Genomic DNA, 15398 nt, shown 5'->3' on the forward strand with positions numbered 1-15398 from the left:
TTTTTTTTTTTTTTAATACGTGGAAGACACAAAAACAAAGTGAATATGGCAACTTTTTCAAAACACTTTCACATCTATTTTAGCTATCATTCCCTCTTTTTATTTTGCCTAGTATAGTATCGATAGGAATACCAATACTAAATAAATATATGAGCAGTTATCCTTTTCTCTGTGTTCAGATGGTAAGACAACTTCCCCTCCTTTCAGACCATTTCTTCTGCTATTGCATCTCAGGGACTCAAAGAAGAGTACTTTCTCTTTTCTTACATATTTCCCCTGCAAATGGAGGTGATAGATAATGGTCATTGAACCTTGAACTGTAATGTAGTGAATTTATAACTCATGTGTCACTTTACAAATAATATCAAGAATGCTTCTAGATTGTGTAGTACGTCTAGACTAAGCCGAAGTATCTTTGATTGATGGGGAGACAGCAGGCACTGTGGTTTATTTCTCAAATATGCAGCATAACACACAATACTGTGTTCTTTTAATAATGACTAAAGTCCCATGTTAGCAATAGGTGTTCCTTGTAAGGAATATAATTGGGATTATAATTAAGTTGGTATTGATATATGTCAGATGGTGGTGTTCATCATATGTGCAACCCTTGGATCAGAACAAATGTGTAATTCTCTTTAACCCATAATACAGAAAGGAGACATTTTTAATTGCCCTTCATTATAATAGAGTATGAGACATTTGTGGCTAGGATTCAGGAGCTCAGGTCTACTACAAGCACTTCTGCTGACTCTACATAAAAATCGCCATATCAGATGACTTTGTCGTTTTAGTTTCCCATTTGTTCACGTTTACAACCACCCTGAAAAATACCTTACAATGACATTTTTAGAATGGATAAGATTTGAGAGTCTCATTGCTCTCGATTTAAAACTTACTGATAATAAAATGATTTGTTTTCTCAAGAATTCAAAAGCATTTTAATTCCAATGTCTTGTAAAATTACATGACCACCATATTGCACCCTTGATAATTTTAAAGAAGGTAAATGTACTGTAAGGTAGATTTACAGAATTTTAAATTGTAAAAGCCGTTTAGTTTCTTAGCTGATATGTGACATTATATATCTTAACCCAACCAATATTTACGGAGTATCTATTGTGTATTAGGCGCTGTTCTAACTCTTGGAGGACTTGACTATTTAGGTGGAGGACATTAAAAAAAAGGTCTATAAATTACAGCACACCCTGGTAGATGTTTTGGTAAGATAAAGCTGATATTCAGCAGGTATATACTAGTAAACATTAAAATTATTCCTCGCCATTGGTTACTAACCAGTGTCTCCAGCCCCTGAGTGCCCCTTTACTACTCTGGCTGTTTCAGTCCTTCCTTTAGGGCCACTTTGGCATCGCCAACATCCAAGAATTTAATGTCTGGCAATTAATGTAGGGCTTTCATGTTTCAATAACTTTAGTTATTGGGTCTGCAGTGCCACTTGTTAAATGTGTTAGATTTTTGTTTATTTAAGATTATTTTGAGTATCACCCCCGGATGCAAACATGGGCAGTAATAGCCAAATCAAACTGAGACCTTGAAGAGGGCTTTCTGGAGGAGGCTGTGCTTAAAGCTGACTCCTAAAAACTAAGTGAGCATTAGTTAGAGGAAAGGAGAATGATGATCCCTCATAGCATCACCAATAATTAGTTCATTATTCAGTACTTATTTGAACAAGTCTTGAATCAAGAAGTAAGTGTTTCACAAAGCAGCTGAGTCCATCATGAGACACTTTCAGTTCTTAAAAACTTCTTCTTAAGCTTAAAATAATTACCAAATTTGGATCCTATTTTGTCATTAGTGAGTTTGAATTGCATTTATAAAATAATCAGAAAAGAGTTAATAATGGGGAAAAAAGTGAGCTAAATGTTCTTCACATTTCTTAAAATAGCATGTTCATACTGCAGACAACATTGGAACTTAAGAATGTCAGATCTCCTGATCCATAGATTCAAAGCCTTAAATACTTTTACCATAGCATTTACATTTACATAACAAATACTTGCTTTATCTGTTCATCTATTGAGATAAACCTACAGTTAATTTTGAATTAATATTTAATTTTTACAAATTACAGCGACAATATGTCTAGAATTTATGTGGTCTGGAACATCCTCTACCCCTCCACTCAAGCACCTGCGACCAAAAGAAGTTCTGTGATTTACCTAAAGTTCTATAACTTTGGCTAAGTACTCGTGGGAGAAATAGTCACCTCTGACCTTCTTTTTGTTCTGCCTTATGGGAACTATGTGGGCAGCATTAGTGGTTCTCAAACTATGATTACTGTAAACCCTGCCTTTTACTATTATAACCAAAAGAATTATCTTACTAATTTGTAAAAACAGAAGAAAAAAATGTTAACAGAAATGATTTTCTTAATTTTGTTTTTCTTAATTTTATAATTTTTTTCTTAAACCTTTGATGTTAGTCATGGCTTATCAGATGGCAAGACAAGTAAAGAATGATGCAGACAAATATTAATAAGAATTTGAAAACAGTAAAAGTTACTTACTTTAAAAATGTATTTGATTCGTGGATTTGTCATACTTTGGGGTTAGAGTTGCATACCTACCCTATTAGAATTTCTTCTAGGAAAATAATTCCTAATTGATCTAACAGGAGCATTGGTCTCCCACAAGAACACTATGATTTCTATGTTTCTGCCACCTCAAAAAATAGGTGTTTACTAAATATTTATTGAATTGAAATAAATTAGTCATTTCCAAAATAGTACCTCATTCCATTCATGTCATTTTCCTAGAAATTCCTTAGAATTCCTTAGTTGCCAGTCAAGATCTAGGTAATGATTATAATCACTGAAAAGAGAATATGTGTGTTTAAAATAAGGACTTTTGATAATTTAAACAACTGTATACATTAGCTTGAACTTATTGCCTAAAATGTGTTACCAAGAGTGTAGAAGCTGTTTTTTCAATATTCTAAGTGGAAGGATGTCTTTCTGGTATGATTGAAATGCCACCTGTTGTGGGATAAACCAATGATTTCTTTCTTTTTTTTTTATTTCAAACATTTCAAGTTTTATTGGTTTTTCTGACATTTTCAGGGGAAAATTTAAACCAATGATTTCTTAAGATCTGTATTCTATTATAGTAAGACTTTATTATTCTTGGGAAAAGAATTAGGTAAGCAACAGTGAAAGAATGGTCTAATGATTCTTTTTAAAATAAAAAGCACTGAATTGATAATTGGAAAACTTGTTCTTATTTTAAATTCAAAGGAGTTTAAATAATGTGTTTTTCCCACTTTTTAAAATTTCCTCATAGTCTGCCTTCCTGTTTGTAATTCTGGCCCAAACAAGAAAAGAAAATGCCAACAAAAATGGGAGATTTTTTTTTTTTTAATTTAACAACACCATGAAAAAAATCTATAATTCTATTCTTGTTTAATTTTGGAAAGACAACTTAGTAGATTTAGATGGACTTATTAAAGTTAAGGAATTGTATCATTCTTTACATCAAAAAGCATTTCCTGTGCATTCTAATGTTTTTTTTTTTTTCCAACTGTAAATCATGTCAGTGTTTTAGGAACACTTTTAGAAAATGGATGGCATTAATAAACACTATTTTCTGTATAAGTGATTTATTCATGGGTTTCTAATTGGTGAATTTTAAATTGATTAAAAGAAAACAAAAAACAAAAAATTGCTCAGCTATATTTTTTGTTCATATATTTTTTTCTTAGGCAAGTAAAGTTATTAGATAAAAAACCTTTCAAAATAAACATCAAAATTTACTCTTTGATTTACTATTTGTAATGATTTAGACTTTTCAATGAAATGTTTTTATTTAATTTTGCAACATCCATCCTTGTTATTTTTTTCCACAAATAATTCAATGTTTAGTTTAAATACAAATGACACCATTTATACTAATCCTATAACAACAAACTGATGGAAATGGAAAAATCAGGTTTTGAAGAAAGTAGATTTTGATTTACAGCTTCTACAGACTAATTTTAAATATTGAAACATGATGAATTCTATGGCCGTCCAAATGTCTAAGTTCAGTTAAAGCTCTCAGGTTGGAAAACAATCACCTCATAGAATTTACTTTATATAATTCGCTATAAGTGTTTTAAAAAATGTGTATCAGAAACACTTGTTAGTAGTTGTGATCTTTCCCAAAGAGGAAATGTCAAATTTTGATTAAATGTATGATGAATTTTTAATGTCCTGAAGAAAGCATTGTGATACTCCTTCAAAACTGAGTAATCAGGAGAAGTCTGTGTGCTCACACTAGACCATTTTTTGCTGCATGTCCCCATTTTATTTCTGTTCATATATAAATGTGTAATGTGTTAACCGAATAAATCAGAGAGCCACCCACAGGTCTGGATGGACCTTTGGAAGCTCTGTCATCCAGTCTTTCATCTCCAGGGAGAGGCCCACAAGGATATAGAGTTTGCCCAAAGCTATCCAATGATTGGTAGAAGAGCCAGGGCAGGAACCAGTCTTCCCATCCTCAAGCCTGTGATCTTTTCCATTACTCCTTGTCTCTTTATTAGGTTATTTCAAAAATTTATTCAAAAATTTCAGGTGTTAACTGTTCAGCAATTAGATTCTGACTGAGTTAGGCTGTTAAGAAGACTAAAATAACTCGGTCATGGAAGATTAGTTATTTCTTACAGCAATCCTCTAGGTTATAAATTCCATGAAAGCAATGAGCTGGGTTGTTCGTTGTTCATTGCTGGGTTTCCAAATGCTTGTCCAAAGTCTAGTACAAGATAGGTTCCCTAAGTATATGTTGAATGTTGAAGAAATGAATTTTAATGGCCTTTTTGGAACCTGTCAGTACCATGCCACCAAAACATTAACAAAATATGTAACATATTTTTTTTATAAAATTTGGATAATTTACTGTGAAATTAAGAAAAAATAAAATGAAAATTTCTAAGTACAACTTAGATTTTCTTATGTTAGTTAATCTGTGGACTAATATCCTCTCTTCTTCTTTGCTTGCAGTGTTATTGCTGCTGTTGTCATCTGTTTGCTAGAAAAAGGACAAAGCAAAGACAGAAGAGTACTTTTCATACTAAATTCATGTTTGGCTAAAGAAAGTGAACTTCTGTTTCAACTCAGTTGTTCAGCATTTGGTCCAATTTTCTATATTTCTAAATAAAATAGTAATAAGCTACAACTATTTTCACATTTTTGCTTAATTCCATCTAGTCCAAAAACATCATTTAATTATTTTCTTCTCTCCTCCAAATTGGTACATCTTTTAGGATTGCACTATGACTAAGGTTTTCTTCTCATCAAATTGCTGCTTCTTATACTTCCAGAAACTAGGCATAGTTCCTCTGTCTTTCATTTATTTAACATTAAACTAACATTTAAAAGTTATTTTCTATGATCCACACTTTGTTTTAGGTGCTGGAGACACATTGATTAGCAAGGTAGGCTCTCATAAATCTTATATTCTAGTAGATGTAGACAGATAAGACCGTTTCAGATAATATGTGCTATGAAGAAAATAAATCTGTATCATAAACAGTGACTATGAAGAGCTAATTTAGGTATAATGATCAGAAAAGGTCTGCTAAGGAAGTGACGTTTGAACTGAGAACTGACAGGGATGACTGTGCTTTTCTTCGTAGGAAAGGTTTCCAAGACGCCTTACAGAAGAGCATTCATTAACTTGATGATCAGAGAGCTTACAAGCTTGTAAATCTGATTTTACCAAGGCACTGAGAGCAGATCCCTCTTTCTGCGGGAGATTCACTCATCTAAGCTCAAGAGATTAATTAATTAATTATTTTTTTGGAGTATAGTTGACACACAATGTTATGTTAGTTTCAGGTGTACAACATAGTGATTCTCCATCTCTGTAGGTTATGCTCTGCTCACCACAAGTGTAGCTACCATCTGCCACCATACAATACTATATAATATCATTGACTGCAATCCCTATGCTGTGCCTTGTATTCCCATGACCGATTCATTCCATAACTGAAAGCCTGTATCTCCTACTCCCTTTCACCTATTTAATATGCACATAGCCCCACCTCCTCACCTCTGTCAACCAGCAGTTTGTTCTCTGTATTTATAGGTATGATTCTGCTTTTTGTTTGTTTGTTCATTTGTTTTATTTTTTTAGATTCCACATGTGAATGAAATCATATGATATTTGTCTTCCTCAGTCTGACTTATATCATTTAGCATAATACCCTCTAGGTCATTCCATGTTGTTGCAAATGGCAAGATCTCATTCTTTTTAATGGTTGCATAATATTCGTGTGTGTGTGTTTGTGTGTGTGTGTATCACATGTCTTTATCCATTCTTCTGTTGATGGACACAGGTTGCTTCCATACCTCAGATATTGTAAATAATGCTTCAATAAACATAGGATTGCATATATCTTTTGAATTAGTATTTTCATTTTCTTTGGATAAATACTAAAACCATAATGAGATACCACCTTACACCTGTCAAAATAGCTAAAATCAAAAAAACAAGAAGTAACTAGTGTTAGCAAGGATGTAGAGAAAAAGGAACCCTTGTGCACTGTTGTTGGTGGCATAAATTAGTACAGCCACTGTGGAAAATGGTATGGAGGTTTCTCAGAAAATTAAAAATAGAAATACCATATGATCCAATAATTCCACTATTAAGAGATTTAATTTGTTTAACCAAAACTTAAATGTGTAGTTTTAAAATAAAGAATAACTACTACTAAGTTCAGAATACTGAAAATCCTTATGATGAAAACAACCTTTTTCTCTTCCTGTAGGTAGATTCATATAGAAATCCAAATAATTGTCTTAAAGTCATTGGTATTTTTCACTAATTGCCTGGGTAGCTCAGTCAGTTGGGTGTCTGACTCTTGGTTTCAGCTCAGGTTGTGATCTTGGGCTGGTGGTACTGGGTCCTGCATGGGTTTCTTTGCTCAGTGGGGAGTCTGCTGGAGATTCTCTCTCTCTCCCTCTCCTTCTCTGTCTCCCTTTCCCTCTACCCCTCCCCCCACTCACGTGAGCATGCTCGCTCTCTCTCTAAAAAGATAAATAAATCTTTAAAAAAAAGATGTTGATAAGGATGTTATTAGAATGAGGGAGTTGTATGAATTAGATATTTATAGCTAAGGCACCTATAACAATAAGGATGGGGCTGGCTTATGTTGGCTGTAACTTCAGGCATCCATCTCCACCTTGGGGACGGCTTTGCCAATGTGTCCAGGCCCTTGGTCATTTTGGCTGAGTCTACCTTTCTGATCCTTTCCACTATTCATCTCCTCTCAGCTCAGTCCTCCTTCCCTTCCTCCTCCCCATTTTGGATGCCTCTTGACCGACATTGTTTTTAGATATACCTTCAAACAGATTACATTAAATTCTTAAGGACCTGAGGAGCCATTCTGCTTTTACATATATATCTCTCTGATTTTGTCCATTATGTTTTGATCCTAAGGGTTTCTTTTTTTTTTTTTTATCTATTAGAGAATTATATTTTTTACTGTCACATTCTTGGAGAAAGCATGAACCCCATCTACTCAGTCCTTATTTTTACCTAGTTGAAGATGACACATGACCTAAGCTTATATAGAAGAGTGTGATTCTAAACTACTTTTTAAGAAGCATACATATGTATATACTTTTAGGTCTGTACTTCTGTTGTCCATTCTAAACATTTCCTTAATGTTGAAAACTGAAGGCATACTGGGATACCTCATGATACGCCCATGGAGGTTAGAATGAAGTTGACATCTCATGTTTGTTGCATGCTTCAAATGTGCTAGATGTAATGCTGTGGAAATGTCTGCTTTGTAAAAAAAAAAAAAAATATATATATATATATATATATATATATATATATATATATGTTCAGTCTCACCATCGAATCCCAGTCTTGTTAGTATAAGTGGCCTTTAGTTTCTTTTAACCTTAAAAAGTTATTATTTTCTGTCAGTTTAACAATCATCATGACTCATTGTTTCAGTTTAACTTAGCCTAAATAAAAGTAGTGTCTGGATTTGGCCTTTAATTTAGCTCCAGTTTTTCAAATTCTCCCAACTGTGTTGATTTAGGAATAAAGAAAAAACATACTCTCCAAAGAAAGACTGATTGTGTTTTAAAGAGCGAATAGTGAAAAAAAAAATATGGAGAGGAGAGAGAGAAGAGGAGAGGGAAGGGGAGGAGAGGGGAGGGTAAAGGATGGGAGGAAAGAGGAAGAGAAAATAAAATACATTCAAATAGTTTTAAAGTTTTACTCTAAGTGTTCAGTTTTCTTTGGCTGATATCTTTTTTCATTTTTTAATAGTCTACCTGAAACCATTTTCTTTCTTTTGCTTTTCATCATTTCAAAGTAATTTTTGAATTACTTCAAATGCAGGAGTGATAGTGGGTAATGAAATTAAACTATGCTTTGTTTTCCCTTTTCTTTTAGAAGAAGGCAGTCACTGCTGTTTTTAACAATCAGACCTTGTGCATGCATGTTTTCTTTACTTCCATGCTTTCTGCAGTTATCTATAGTAACCGTCATCTGTTAGCAGTATCATAACACGTAGATTAGAAAGGAGGCAGCTTTTAGGCTCGTGGTTAGTTGGCCAAAGCGGAAGATGAGAGATTTAAAAAAAAAAAGAAAGAAAGAAAATCCTCCATAGTAACAACAGTGGTTTCCATTAAAAGCACAAAAGAAAAAAAGTGCAGAAAAGTTGAGCTACTTCTTATTCTTATGTTTGGTGCATTCCACTCTATCCAAAATATGGGTACTGTCATCTCAGTCTTCATAGAACATTTAACACTCTGGGGTGAAGCAAGAGAATCCCCAGGGGAACATGGCTGCCAAAATCAGTAGATGGACTACAAGTGGTTAATAATTTTCTTTGCAAAAAGAACTCTTCGGTTTCATGAGTTGCAGCAGTACCACCATTCTTCCCTGACCCATCTCTCCCTTTCAGGAATTTCTTCTCCACTTTGTGCACACCCAGCCCTAGGTCTGCAGGGCTGTTCTCTGATCTCCTCAGGTCTAGAACAGAGCCTGTACCTTATTTCTCACTCCCTACCAAAACACACTACCTTACTGTGCTCCTCTCAGGTTTTCAAATACCACTCTTCTCATTTTGCAGTCATATTTAAAACACTTTTATGGCTGTATGTTGTCCACTTCATCAAATGCACTCAGTATTACCACCTTCCCAAGATGGTGGCCTCCCAAGGCCTCCGTAATATAGTTGAATCAAGTGCTCATTATTCAACAGCTACCTACCAATATTGCCAAATAGAACTTTTCTACTTACTGTAGGTGCTTTCTCACTCTGTCCTGTTTTGTGTTCTTGTTCTAATTTTCTTTGCTGATTTAAAATAAATACTGCCCTATTCAGAGCATTGTACTAATTTTCGCCCTGAAATATTTCTTTCTTCTCTATTTCTCATCACACTCAAGATCAGGACCCCTTGGTTAGTACTTACTTTTTTTCCTTTGCTTTATGCATATCAGCTTTCCTTAAAAAAAAAAAAAAATCTCTGGCTATATTGTGAGATCCTTGAAAGCTGGAATTTAATCTTACAATTAAAAAAATGCAAAATGCCTAAGAAAGTGTTAAGCTTACTCTTTTGACTAACTGTTTTTTTTCTTTAATAACATGCAATCTGTAGTCTTTTAATCGGAAAACTCAAAATTGTTTCAAAATTAAGGAAAAATCGGGGTGCCTGGGTGGCTCAGTCGTTAAGCGTCTGCCTTCGACTCAGGTCATGATCCCAGGGTCCTGGGATCGAGCCCTGCATCGAGCTCCCTGCTTGGCGGGAAGCCTGCTTCTCCCTCTCCCGCTCTCCCTGCTTATGTTCCCTCTCTCGCTGTCTCTCTCTCTGGCAAATAAGTAAATAAAATCTTTAAAAAAAAATTAAGGAAAAATGACTGCCATTTCTGCTGACACAAAGCAGTTAGGGATTAAGCTGCTTTCAGTTAAATTATGTAATTTATTAGATGTATTACCTCTATTTAATATATAAAATATTGCAGTATCCGAATTTTGCAGGTGATCCTAATATGATCATATCAATCTTTATTAAAAACAAAAACTTTAAAATTTTTGTCAAGAGACTATAAACAAATAAATATTGATTTTGGGAAAATTGCTGAGATCATTATGACACCTATTAATGGTCAGTATTGAACATTATCCTTCAAACTCACACATACACATGCACTCACAATCATGCTCAAAAACAGAACTTTTATCTAATTGAAACACAACATGCTGGGTTATCAGGTTATTTATCATTATATATGCACATATATATTTATGTATGCATATATTTATATTTATGTGCATGTGTGTGTATAAAGTCATAGATGAAAAAAATACTTGTGGGAAATTTCCTGAACCCCAATGCTTGAGATCAAAAAAGTTGCCAGAAAACTGAAATAACAAGAATTTCTCAAGCAATTAATTTTAGATCAGTGTTTCTTACTCAAAATTCACTTTGTGTCAAATTTTTCTTCATCATATGGACTAGAAGCAGTTCTAGCAAAGGATATGACTATATTGTAAGTATGCCTATTAAAGTCACAGGTATCTTCATAATATTCCATGAATTTAATTAAAAAAAACTGCCAACTAAGTATGGTTGGTTATTTTTGAATTTTATGTACTAATATTTATTAGCATTCTTTTTCTACATTTATTTTTGTCAGGTGAAAGTCCTTGTTGGCACACACTAGCGAGTCTCAAAACTTTTAGAGGAGTCTGAGACCGTTCAGGGAAAGTAAAGTTAAGTGATTTTATTGGATTCAGATGATTTTGTAATAAGTGTAATCTCTCCTTCTTGCAATGATTGCTTATGAACTTGCTCTTATGGTTAAAGTATCATGAGGAAAAATTCAGCACTTCTCAAAATAGTATTTGTTAAGACCTCTATAAAGTGAGAGTATTGTTAAATAGATTATTTATGAAAACTGCCATTTTATATTTTGAGGCACAATATTTAAACATGATAATTCACTATGGAAAAGTTTTACTGTGAAATTGTCTTACGCTGGAAGCAATAAGGACACACATTGGTCATAAACTTGGAATAATTTCTCTAGTGCAGTTATTTTCCTATCTGGTAAAATGACTTAATAATCTTCTGTTTCTTGCATGCACTTAGATTTTACTCTCCTCTGACCATTTTCATCTGAGATACTTTGCTCTCATTTGTATGTGTGTTGGAGGGGGAGAGTGGGTTCTACCTTCAGTGCCCCAGTTTCAGTCACCAATTCAGTCCCTTTTAAGTTTCATAAACCGTTTAGACACTTTTTTTTTTTTTTTTTTTTGCCATGAGCCTCACCACTCTGTTTTGGAGAAGACATGAAACTTTTCATCTCTCTCTTTCTCTTCCTCCAGTCATCTACACCTCTGAGCAATAGAATTACAAAACAAGGTCACTGCACAGAAGCATAGCATACAATTTGGCTCCCCTAGCCCTTCCTGCTAAGGGAGAGGGACTTAGTGATCTGATGATGTCAATTCCTGCTTCAGTTCATTCAAAGCCTTACTATCTCCTTATTTTGGTATTCAAGGTCCTTTATAGTGTGATCTCTCTTTACCTTTCTAGTTTTAGTTCTCTCTACTTTTGGTATCCATATGCCCTAGATATATCAAATATCTTTGAATTTCTTCAACTTGCTAGACTCTCTTTGTTACCATGTCCTTCTCCATGTTACTTCTCCTGCTCGGGTGATACTGTCCTCTTCATTCATGTGGAAAACTCTTAGCTTTCAGAATGTGGCTTAGTTGACCTAGTTTTCCTTTGAACACCTTCTTGCATTTAAGTCCTTCTTTCCCTGAGTTAGACAGCTTCATTTTGTGTCATAGCATCCTGAGCATACTTTGTCGTAGCTGCTGGTACAGTGGTAATTATGAGTCTAAAATTTTGTTTTTAGGTCAGGGAGTATAGCTTTCATCTTCATAACCACGGTGCATAGCATAGTGATTGACACACTATGGGCATAGAATAACATAGAATAAATAATTGTTATGTAAGTTATTTAATGAACAATAGGCATTTGTATTCTCAATTCTTAACTCATGTTGCTTTTTATTTTTATTTTATTTTATTTTTTTTTAAGATTTTATTTATTTATTTGACAGAGAGAGAGATAGCGAGAGCAGGAACACAAGCAGGGGGAGTGGGAGAGCGAGAAGCAGGCTTCCTGCCGAGCAGGGAGCCCGATGTGGGACTCGATCCCAGGACCCTGGGATCATGACCTGAGCCGAAGGCAGATGCTTAACGACTGAGCCACCCAGGCGCCCTCATGTTGCTTTTTAAAGAGATTGTAAAGATTGGGATATTATGTCTAATTTTTTTTCTTTTTTTTAGAAAATGTAATCACGTAGAGATACACAACTTATTCTTGCCTATATGCATATAGTAAAGTACAGATTCAGTGTATAATTGATCTTTAAATCAATACAGTGGAATCACATTTAAACTGGGTTTATACTCTAAAGTCAGGGGGTAGGATAGATAGAATTACATTTCAAAATACCTCAGAGATTTGCCACAATGGAGACTATGATACCATTGTCATTTGGTCAGTCCACCAAAGTATTGCAACATGTTTCTGTTTCTTTGGTTGAGTCTTAAATGAAATTATTGACTTGAGTTTCTTATTGAATGAAATGTATGTGACTTTATTTTTTTAATTCTATTTTATTATGTTATGTTAATCACCATACATTACATCATTAGTTTTAGATGTAGTGTTCCATGATTCATTGTTTGTGTATAACACCCAGTGCTCCATTCAATACGTGTCCTCTTTAATACCCATCACCAGGCTAACCCATCCCCCCAACCCCCTGCCCTCTAGAACCCTCAGTTTGTTTCTCAGAGTCCATAGTCTCTCATGGTTTGTCTCCCGCTCCGATTTCCCCCCCTTCATTTTTCCTTCCTACTATCTTTTTTTTTTTTTTTTTAACATATGATGTATTATTTGTTTCAGAGGTACAGGTCTGTGATTCATCAGTCTTACTCAATTCACAGTGCTCACCATAGCACATACTCTCCCCAATGTCTATCACCCAACCACCCCATCCCTCCCACCCCCCACCACTCCAACAACCCTCAGTTTGTTTCCTGAGATTAAGAATTCCTCATATCGGTGAGATCATATGATACATGTCTTTGTCTGATTGCCTTATTTCACTCAGCATAAAATACCCTCTAGTTCCATCCATGTCATTGTATGTGTCTTTAAACATGAAATCCAAATCTTTTGGCAGAGTGAGATGCTTAAACTGGGATGAGCAAACAGGAACCAACAGAGGGAACAGCAAGCAGTCTCAGATTATGTGTGTCAATTTAGTGCAACTTGTTGAGGGCAGTGACAAACAGAATCATCTGCCCTACCCAAATTGTTAATTTTTGACTTTTCTTTTAATTCCTATTTTAAATAAACATAGTTAGATTTAGATGAATTAACTATTTGTGTAAAGTAATTCCAAAGTAAAGGAATGAAGGGCTTTTTTTTTTTTGCTTTATTCACACAAATACTTGTCACAGTTTTATAGCTCCTTCAGAAAACATATACTTATAGATATTAGTTAAATGCAATTGCAATAAAAAGTTGTGTGTGTATTTGTGTGTATGTGCATACAGAAACTTGGGAACAAAGGCAGATATTATGGTCGCTGGAAATGTCTTTCTGACATAATTGATGTGTCCGGAAGAAGCCAAATCATTCACAAGACAAGGAAATCATATGGCTATTAGTTCCCCATAACCTATGCTGTTCTGATTACTTTCGTGATCTATTTAATCAGGGATAACAAGTATAACCCTGCCTATATAATCACAGTAAAACTCTTTTCACATATAGAATCCATGAGAGAGAATTAAGAAACTTGCATAATGAAAATGTTTCCTTTTATACTCTAATTACAGATAACTTGAAGAATGGTCTTCCCACACATCAGGAATGACTTGCAAATCATACATAACCTTGAGTCATCTTAAAGCAAAGAGGATCTCTAAGAGTCTGGCAGAAATTCATATACTCATTCATTCAACAAATATTTTTTATGTATCTGATATATGCCAAGCTTTTAAGTATAGGAAATGGAGGTACACAGTGAGAAAGACAGATAAGTTCCAAGTTCTCTTAGAGCTTATATTTTAGTGAGAAGGAAGAGAAAAAATAATAATAAATGAATAGATAAGATGATTTCCATTAGAGATAAGTGCTATAAAAAATAAAGGGAATTTGATAGAGACTGGAAGTTATAGTAGGGCTATATTGCTTTAGATGGTACGTCAAAGAAGGCCTTTCTGCAAAGGTGAAATATGAGTTCAGGATAAGAGGAGTCAGTCATGTGAAGTTTTGGGGGAAGAGTGACTGAAATAAAGTGAACACAGAACTCAAAGTGGAAACACACGGAAACGAGGGTAGATGGACTTCGTTAGTTGGGGAAATGGCATAATGGCCTCAGTGGCTAGTTAGTACATGTGGGCAGAAGAGCAGCAAACAGCTGGAGAAATAAACACAGGCCGAGGCTTGCATAACTCTGTCTGTAGGCCTTGAACAAGGTTTGGATTTTATTCTAAGCACAAATAATCAGGGATACCCTTGAGAACTCAGAAATCATCACCAACAGGAGCTCAGAATGGTATTATGTGCACTCAGTTCTATTTGCAATATGTCACCTATCGTTACTGTTCATAGTCTGGGTGAGTCGGTATGGGTACTGATTAAGAAAACAAATTTTGAAATTCAACAGATAGGAATTTGAATCCTGGCTTATTTCCTCACTAGGTGTGTGTCCTTAAGAAATGACTTAACCTTTCTAAATTTCAGTTTCCTCTGTAAAAAGGATGACAGTCGTAGTACCTACCTCTGAAGGTTGTTTCAATAATTAAATGACATAATTACATAAACCACAGCACTACACATGATACATGGTAAAGAGTCAATAAATATGAATGATTTCATTATTATTATTCTAACCAAAATAGGGAAGAGAGACAATGCCTAATGTGGCTCTGAACTGTACAATATTAATGATACTTAGAGCGTTTGTTGAATTGATTAGGGATTACAAAGTTGTCTCTTTGGTCTTGTAATTTTTCTCATTTGATAAGCAATATAGATTTTTCATAGCCATTACAAATGCAGAAGCTGTTATAAGAAAAATTCTATTTTGCATACACACAAAAGGAGATAGGTAGGTGAATTTTGCATATTCTAAAAGAGCATCCCACTAGAAAAAATCTTCCTATAAAGTCATAGATTCAGATGAAAGATATATCCCAGAAAAGTTTCTTCTAGTTAAATATATAGCTGTGTAGATGATATAATATTATTTTCTTCATATTTCTCCAGTTAGCTGGTATAATATTCTGGCATTATTATTATTATTATTATTATTATTATTATTATTATTATTATTAT

General features: G+C 34.3%; 1 protein-coding gene across 5 annotated transcripts in view; it reads left to right on the plus strand.

The window, feature by feature from the left end:
* The window catches only part of SOX5 (SRY-box transcription factor 5), a 1007739-nt gene that overhangs the window by 757435 nt on the left and 234906 nt on the right, over positions 1–15398 (plus strand). The gene's annotated exons all lie outside the window — the stretch shown is intronic.

This window comes from Mirounga leonina, unplaced genomic scaffold, assembly GCF_011800145.1.
Source record: "Mirounga leonina isolate KUSES-001 unplaced genomic scaffold, KU_Mleo_1.0 Mir_201, whole genome shotgun sequence".
NCBI classification, from domain to species: Eukaryota; Metazoa; Chordata; class Mammalia; order Carnivora; family Phocidae; genus Mirounga; species Mirounga leonina.